This window comes from Piliocolobus tephrosceles, chromosome 14 (assembly GCF_002776525.5).
Source record: "Piliocolobus tephrosceles isolate RC106 chromosome 14, ASM277652v3, whole genome shotgun sequence".
In the NCBI taxonomy this organism is placed as follows: Eukaryota; Metazoa; Chordata; class Mammalia; order Primates; family Cercopithecidae; genus Piliocolobus; species Piliocolobus tephrosceles.
The window spans coordinates 108,996,920-109,006,388 of NC_045447.1; the positions used below are offsets into that span (position 1 = coordinate 108,996,920).

The 9,469-nt window shown below is 43.6% G+C and overlaps 1 pseudogene; it reads right to left on the reverse strand.

Annotated features, from left to right (window-relative positions):
- Positions 1-195: 195 nt before the first annotated feature.
- On the reverse strand, positions 196-6,602 carry LOC111531259 (annotated as a pseudogene).
- Positions 6,603-9,469: the final 2,867 nt, after the last annotated feature.

The following is a 9,469-nucleotide window of genomic DNA, read 5'->3' on the forward strand; positions in this document are numbered from 1 at the left end:
GTGGTCTCCCTACTGATCAGGAACTAAAGACGGCACTTAAGGAAGGGATGTTGGGTCAAAAACAAAGCCTAACTCACAGGATGTATGTTGCTCTAAAAGTCTGATTTGCAGGAAAACTAGTTGCTTGTCCTAGGTTTAAGCTAATTACAAAATCTGTTTTCTTAGTGGTCCAGATATTTTGCCAATTGTTCCATCTCAAGAGAACTTCTGTTGATTTCCACATTCATTACAGTCAACAAACGTTGTCATTGGTTCACCGGCACTGCGGGCTTGTACCTGTGTGGAAGTGCAATTCTTCTTTCTACATTTGCCACATGTGAGCGAATCAGGCTGGGTTCCACCTGTCTTGGCCATCTGATGCTCTCTGATGGCTTCATGCCTCAAGTTTTTGTTCATCTCTTTGAGCTCATCACTAGCCACTTCTTCTGCCGTCATTCTAGCAAGTAAGGCAGGAGGAATATTCCCACATGGTACCTTTTTCCTTAAATTTTGATTCTTTGCATCTGTAAGATTTGATACCTTACTTTGGACTCTATTTTTGTACTTCATATCTGTGTTCCCTCTTTCTGGATCTATAGCTTCCTCAATTCGAGATCCTAATTCTTCCTCATCAGCTCCCATTTCAATACAGTCATCTCCTGTTGGAAGAGCTGCAGCAAGCATCTCCCTGTTCTTTATCTGCACAGAATCAGAAGCGCTTCGTGCCCAGGAACAGATGAAACAAGTGTCTCAAGCATTTGTCTCATCCTTTCTGCTGCTTACATTGCCACTGGAGCTACTTTCTTTTGCTGTTCTGCGATATCATTGCAGGTTCTATTTACTTTTCGTCGGGGTCTTTCTCGGTTGATGGCCCATCTGGTAACTTTTTCCAGGATTTGACGAGAGACTTTGCTAAAGATGTAACTTCTTCATTTGCACTCTGCTTGAGACTAACGTTAAGTAACATTCCAGTTCCTGTGGACCGCAGTAATTCCAGAATATTCTGAAGCTCGGTTAACAAACCCAGTGCTCCGGCCATGTTCTCCTGCACCATCTCGTCCATCTTGTTGGCTCTGTGGGCCACCTCATCCTCCGTGGCTCCGGCAGGTCTCCTCCGTGCCTAGCCCGCTGGCAAGGGGAAGTGCGCCAAGCTGCAGCAGAGAAGAGGACGGAAGCAGCCCCCGCGCGGCAAGACCCGTCACCGCAGGGCGCGCCTAGGTCTCCTCCTAGTCCAAGTCCACCGCGGCTCTTCCTCCCCAGGAAGCACCAACCCAGCTCCGCACCTTCCCAACTTCATTCAGGTCTGACTGACAAAAATTACATATATTTAGGATACGCACCATGATTTTTTGTTTTATTGTGTTTTATACAAATAAGAAAACTTCAGAGAAACAATTCAGAGAAATACTGCATTATTTGAATGCCTAACTTTTCTCTCAGTGCTGTTTCAACATTGCTTTTCTTTTTTTTTTTTTGAGACGGAGTCTCGCTCTGTCGCCCAGGCTGGAGCACAGTGGCCGGATCTCAGCTCACTGCAAGCTCTGCCTCCCGGGTTCACGCCATTCTCCTGCCTCAGCCTCCCGAGTAGCTGGGACTACAGGCACCCGCCACCGCGCCCAGCTAATTTTTTTATATGTTTAGTAGAGACAGGGTTTCACTATGTTAGCCAGGATGGTCTTGATCTCCTGACCTCGTGATCTGCCCATCTCAGCCTCCCCAAGTGCTGGGATTACAGGCGTGAGCCACCGCGCCTGGCATTCTTTTTTAATTAATATTATTTTTGATTGACAAATCATAAACATTTATGGGGTACAATGTAATATATGTATATATACACACACACACACACACACACAATATGGGATGATTAAATCTAGCTAATTAACTATCCATCACCTCACTTCTTTTGTTTTCCACAGAACCATCAAGTCCAAATCTTTTTTTTTTTTTTTTTTTTTTTTTTTGAGACAGGGTCTGGCGCTGCTGCCCAGGCTGGAGTGCAGAGACACAGTCTCGGGTCACTGCAGCCCTGACCTCCCAGGCTCAAGTGATCCTCCCACCTCAGCCTCCTGAGTAACTAGGTCGACAGGCTGGTACCACAACACCCAGCTAATTTTATTATTATTATTATTTTTTTTTGGTAGAGATAGGGATCCCCTATGTTGCCCAGGCTTGTCTCAAACCCTTGGGCTTTAGTGATCCTCCCACCTTGGCCTCCCAGAGTGCTAGGACTACAGGGGTGAGCCACCATGCCTAGCCTCTTCTTTTTTAATGCAGGTGTTTCTTGTTATAAATTTCCCTTTTAGAACTGCTTTTGCTGCATCCTATAAGTTTTGGTATGTTTTGTTTCCATTTTTCTTTGTCTCAAAATGTTTCATTTTCCCCTTTGATTTCTTCTTTTACCCATTGATTGGTTAGAAGCGTGTTGTTTAATTTCCATGTATCTGTGAATCTTCCGGTTTTTCTCCTGTTATTGATTTCTAGTTTAATACCATTGTGGTCCAAAAAGATGCTTGATACGATCTATATATTCTCAAATTTATTAAGATTTGCTTTGTGACCCAACATTTGCTCTGTCTTGGAGAATGTTCCATGTGTTATTGAGAAGATGTGCATTCAGTTGCTATTGGATGGAATGTTCTATTTATATCTGTTAAGTCCATTTGGTCTAAAGTTTAGTTCAAGTCTAATGTTTTCTTACTGTTCACCTGTCTGAATGATCTATCCATTGTTGAAAGTGGAGTATTGAAGTCTCTTGCTATTATTGTATTGCTGTCTATTCCTCCCTTTAGATCTGTAAATATTTGCCTTATATATTTAAGTGTACCTGATGTTGGGTGCATATTATTTAAAATTGTTCTATCCTCTTTATGAATTGACTCCTCTATCATTATATAATAACCCATCTTTGTCTTGTTGAGTTTTTGACTTAAAGCCTATTTTGTCTAATATAACTACCCCTGTGCTCTTTGCTTTCCATTTGCATGGAATATCTTTTTTCATCCCTTCCCTTTCAGTCTGTGTGTAGCTTTAAAGGTGAAGTGAGTCTCCTGTAGCAACATATAGTTGGGTCTTGTTTTTTCTTTCTTTCTTTCTTTTTTTTTTTTTTTTTTTTTTTTTTTTGAGACTCAGTCTCACTCTGTCTCCCAGACTAGAGTGCAGTGGTGTAATCTCAACTCACCGCAACTCTGCCTCCAGGTTCAAGCAATTCTCCTGTCTCAGCTTCCCTAGTAGCTGCAACTACAGGCATTCGCCGTCACGCCCTGCTAATTTTTGTATTTTTAGTAGAGATGGGGTTTTACCATGTTGGCCAGGCTGGTCTTCAACTCCCAGCCTCAAGTAATCCACCCACCCACATCTACCTCCCAAAGTGCTGGGATTACATGTGTGAGCCACCAGGCCTGGCCTTGTTTTTGTATTTTTTAAATCCACGTAGCCAACCTGTGTCTTTTGATCAGCAAATTTAGTCCATTTACATTTAAAGTAATTACTGATAGAGAAGGATTGATTATTGTCATTTTGTTCATTGTTTTCTGGTTGCTTTGCAGCTCTTTTACTATTTTTTTCCTCTCTTGCTGTCTTTATTTGTGATGTGAGGATTTTCAATAGTGGTATGCTTTGATTCCTTTCTCTTCATCTTAGTGTATCTGCTATAGGTTTTTGCTTCATGATTGCTATGAGGCATATTAAAACATCTTATAGTTATACTAGTCCATTTTAAGCTAAAAACAACTTAACTTTGATCCTGTATAAAAGCTCTGCACACACACGTACACATTCTGTTTTTGATGTCACACTTTACATCTTTTATGTTGTGTATCACTTAATGAGTTATTGTGAAGTTGCTTTTAATACTTATGACTATATGTTTACCTTTATCAGTGAATTTTATACTTTTATATGTTTTCATATGATTAATTATCAGTCTTTCATTTTCAGTTTGAAGAACTCCTTTTAGTATTTCTTGTAAGGCAAGTCTAGTGGTGATGGACTCCCTCCCTCTGTTTGTGTGAAGAAGTCTTTATCCCTCCCTAATTTATGAAGAAGAGTTTTGCCAAATAAAGTACTAATATTTTGTTTTCTAATAGGATCATACCATAAACATTGTTCTGAAGTTTGTTTTTTGTACTTACAGTTATCCTGCACACCTTTTCATTACACACAGATACAACTATACACAGAGATACAACTCATTCTGCTTAACCATCACATGTAACTGTAATTTTAAAATCTCCTTATTGATAAACTTATAGATTCTTTTCAGTTTTTTTATATTATAAACTATGCTACAAGAAAACTCTTTGAATATGTGAAGTATGTAATATTCATGCTTGTGTCACTACTTTGTAGAATATAAGTGGATTCGCCGAGGCAAACAGTATGTACTTTTTTACAAAGCATAAATATTCCCAATTTTTTGGTCAAAAAAGTAACTCAATTTACCAGTAAATGGGTAAATTTACTCATTTACCTCCTTCTCCACACTCACACCAACCCTAAATACTATTTAATCTATTTAATTTTATAAAACTTAGAGGTTAAAAATAAGAACTTATCTTACTTTAATTTGCATCTTTTGGATTTGAGAGAAGCTGAGTGTTTGGGTGAGGGAGAAAGGACAAGACGGAGGAAGGTGAACAAGAAGGCACAATCCATATTGCTTCCGGGTTCTTCCTCACCAACTTTCCCGCCCGCGGGAAAATGCAGCTCGCGCCTGGGAAGATGCAGATCAACCGAGCATGCGCCAGGTGACGTCAACCCGAAGAGATCGAAACTTACCCTGCCACACCTATGGAGACGCCCCTATCACGTCCTTATCCCGCCCACTGCCCTCCCCCTTCTAGTCCCAATGCACCAAAGTCCGCCACTGGCAGGAGCCGGCGTGACTTCTTCGGCCCCTCTTACTTATGCACCGGAGAACCTCACCCGAGAGCACCAGCGCGACTTCCCTGGCCCCCCACACCTGAGGACCAGAGAACCTCGACCGAGAGTGTGCGCATATTTGCAATAAAAGACTGCCACTTTCTTTTTTTTTTTTTTTGAGACGGAGTCTGGCTCTGTCTCCTGGGCTGGAGTGCAGTGGCCGGATCTCAGCTCACTGCAAGCTCCACCTCCCAGGTTTACGCCATTCTCCTGCCTCAGCCTCCGGAGTAGCTGGGACTACAGGCGCCCGCCACCTCGCCCGGCTAGTTTTTTGTATTTTTTTAGTAGAGACGGGGTTTCACCGGGTTAGCCAGGATGGTCTCGATCTCCTGACCTCGTGATCCGCCCGTCTCGGCCTCCCAAAGTGCTGGGATTACAGGCTTGAGCCACCGCGCCCGGCAAGACTGCCACTTTCTTATGTACTTTGGCCTCATGTTTAATTATTTAGCTCTCCTAAATTAAATTAAATTAAACAAAACGCTGAGTATCTTCTCCTGGAATCTTGTCTCCTTTTGCTCTCACTCCGAGAAAAATAGTGGTCATAAGGTGGAATCCCTGGAGGAAGTATGGCTTCCCCTCCTAACACCCTGACTTCATCAAAGTTTCATCACATTGGAGGAGCAGCAAAGAGATAACAGTGTCATCTAAGACAAAGGTGGAAAATTGAAATGCTGGAGGGCCCTATAGAAAAATACAAATGTTCAAGCAAATCTGTAGATGGCATAGAGGACTTCGGCAACTGGAGAGAGCATATCTTATCAAAAGGAATTCACAGCTGGGTGTGGTGGCTCACATCTGTACTCCCAGCACTTTGAGAAGCCGAGGTAGGCAAATTACTTGAGCCCAGGAGTTCCAGACCAGCCCGGGCAAAATGGCAAAACCCCATTTCTACAAAAATATAAAAATTAGCCAAGCGTGGTAGCACACACCTGTAGTCCCAGCTCCTCAGGAGGCTGAGGTAGAAGGATCACTGGGGCCCAAGTGGTCAAGGCTGCAGTGAACTGAGATCACGCCACTGCACTCCATCCTGGGTGACAGAGTAAGACCCTGTCTCAAAAAAATAAAAAAATTTTAAAAAAGAATTCATGTTTTAAAAATTGTTCATGGTTGGGCGTGGTTGCTCACACCTGTAATCCCAGCACTTTGGGAGGCCTACACAGGTGAACCACGAGGTCAGGAGATCAAGACCAGCCTGACCAATATGGTGAAATCCTGTCTCTACTAAAAATATAAAAATTAGCTGAGCATGGTGGCACACACCTGTAATCCCAGCAACTCAGGAGGCTGAGGCAGGAGAATCATGTCAAAATTATTCATGATTGTGTAGACTGAGCATCAGAGGTCAATGGGTCAAATCTGCACAACTTGCACCAATTTGCAAAATGTACTGGATTTTGGATTCTGTAGCAAAGGAAAAAATTCTAATTTTCAATTAAAATTTTTGACTTTTAATTTCTAGAAAACATGTGAAATACCTAAAAAGGGATACCAAGTAAGAACAAGCATGAAAGTTTGCCCAGAAGCAAGTATTAGGAGTGTGCTAATTTTTATATTAACAATACCTATACTGAAACATATACATTCTGAGAATTCTTAAACCTTTCATTGGGTTGAACCATATAAAATTGCGCTTTTGGAGGTCAAAAATTGTCAAATTTTCCATTAACCAAAAACTTACCTATTAAACCTACCTTCTCCATAGCCTATTTATTTATTTATTTATTTATTTATTTATTTATTTATTTATTTATTTTTTGAGATGGAGCCTCGCTCTGTCACCCAGACTGGAGTGCAGTGGCACAATCTCAGTTCACTCCACCTCCCGGGTTCATGCCATTCTCCTGCCTCAACCTCTCGAGTAGCTGGGACTACAGGCGCCCGCCACCACGCCCGGCTAATTTTTTGCATTTTTAGTAGAGATGGGGTTTCACCATGTTAGCCAGGATGGTCTCAATCTCCTAACTCATGATCCTCCCGTCTCGGCCTCCCTAAGTGCTGGGATTACAGGCGTGAGCCACTGTGCCCGGCCTCCATAGCCTGTTTATTTTAAGATGTCCGTGCCTTTCCACAGGAAGGTGGGAACAATACCATTGAAGTGTTAAGACTCACATGAATTCGTTTATTTGTTTTATGATCTGATTCAGGCTCTTGCACCATCTGTTTGTTGAGCTGATTGCCAACCAGTGTGGGGGTTTGGGTGCCAGTTTTCAGAGAAGCCTGAATCAAAGCAAACAGCTGTATCTCTTACACGAAATGTCTGCCTACAGGGTTTATTGGGAAAAAAAAAAAAAATTGTACTCTTCAGAGAAGACTTTTCAGCTGTGAATAGAAATGAGTAGGCCCTGGCAGGTAAAATGTTCCATGCTGCTCTGAGGTATGAAACATTACCTGTTTGGTGAAGCAACATTACATAACTGCTGAACCTGGAACTCTCCAACCAAATGATTCATCAGTTTTATGGGGTCACTTGTCAACATCATTATTTTGTCACCACCAATTAGCATTTGCAGAGTACCCACACAGAGATGACACTGGATTTGATGCTTGACAGAACACAAGGAAGACAGAGAGGACAGCTGATAAAGTAAACTGTTGGAACTCTACATGTGAATATGAAACACAGCACAGGTACACCTGTAAATCCTGCCTGCCTGAGCCACACATGGTGGAATAAACTCATAGAAACTCGCCATGGAGCTTCACAATGGTTCTTTGTGTTGCAACAGAGGATGAAGCAGGTGCTTTTCCACACAGAAGATGTGAGAAAGGCTCCAGGTCCCCTTGGGAATCCCAGAATCAGACCCTGAAAATTTGGAAGGGCCTTTGTTGAACACCGAGTCAAACTTCCCAGAATCCTTTTACAGAACCCCTGTCCAGCAAGTGACCAGCAAGGCTGTAAAGACATTGAGAATTTGCAGATTCTAGGGAAGACTTCATAAGTTCAGAGATGGGAATTTTGGAGCATTCTAGAAAGAAATTCCGGAATACAAACCAATTTGGAATTATCATAGGAAGGCTATCATGTAATTGTTTTCCAGTTAATAGCTCTTTTTTTTTTTTTGAGGCAGAGTCTCGCTCTGTCGCCCAGACTGGAGTGCAGTGGCCGGATCTCAGCTCACTGCAAACTCCGCCTCCCGGGTTCACGCCATTCTACTGCCTCAGCCTCCCGAGTAGCTGGGACTACAGGCGCCCGCCACCTCGTCCGGCTAGTTTTTTGTATTTTTTAGTAGAGACGGGGTTTCACTGTGTTAGCCAGGATGGTCTTGATCTCCTGACCTCGTGATCCGCCCGTCTCCGCCTCCCAAAGTGCTGGGATTACAGGCTTGAGCCACCGCGCCCGGCCAATAGCTCTTAATAAGAGATCTAAGGTGGCCATTGGAGTTGAACCAAGACAATTTTCTTCCATTGTTGCCATTCTAATTTCAGAGTTCCTTGCTGTTTTATTCCTCCTCAGTTCCATTTTGGACTAGATAGAGATAGAATAGAAAGAAAAACTGAGCCACAAATTCCATTTTTCCCTGCTTAAAGGGTAAACTCCTGCCTGAGAAGCACACTCAAGTTTTCCAGAAGATTCCAACAGGGGAGTCCCAGTTCATAAGCAGGTTATGTGTCTTCAGTGTGTGGTCAGTCAGCTGTGCGGAAAACAAGATGTATTTTCCCCCCGAGACTGTGCACTTAATGGTTGAGTACTGAGGCTGGTACATGACAGCCTGCTTAACTGGGCACGTACCTGAAGGGTGGTGCCGCATCAATAACACACAATGCAGCGTAGCCCTTGTGGGCCACAGTATTTCCCTAGGTAGCCAGGCACACACCTGTCCCAGTGTAGTAGGATCAAGGCCTCCCTCCCTCCCTGCTGCCCAGTGCAGGGCATTGAGAGATGATGGGCTCTTCTCAGCACCGTGTCCTAACGGTGCAGGCTGGGAAAGGAGAGAATGGGGTTGGAGGGTTCAGTTAGCCTCTGGTGGTGAGTGGGGCTGGAGTAATTTCGTCTGTCCAAATAGCTTTCCCATTCCTCCAGCCTCAGATGTGTCTAGCATTCTTTTTTGCTAAGGATTTGAAAGTAGCCTTGGTGGAGAATGCCCAGCCCTGTGAGGTTTTCTGAGTGGAAACAGACTGTAATGAGATGGGGAGCCTCTCCTGCCCATTTGGCCACGTGGGGTGTCTGGTCCCAGGACCAGGTGCACAGACTCAGGGACAATGACAAAGGCCAGAGTCTATAACTCTGCAGCTGGGGAAGCCACTTAAAGATGGGAGCCAAGGAGCAGGGGTAGAAGCTGGTGCTCTTTCCTCCTCTTTGCCCTCCAAGGACCCAGCCTCTGTCCGCCTGGGCACTGGTGAGAATCGGGCCAGTGTGGGTGCGCCAGGGTGTGCTCCTCTGTAGCAGCCTGGGCGGTGGAAAGGAGCAAGCACCTCCAGGTGGCAGAGGTGGTAGAGAGAGAACGAAGAATGGCGTCTCCAGTCATTGGTGGTGCCAAGTGGGGAATTTGGTAGGACAAGATGCACTCAAGAAGCTTTAGGAAAAATAAAATCAACTTTCATATTACTCATTGCCTTTCAAAAAATA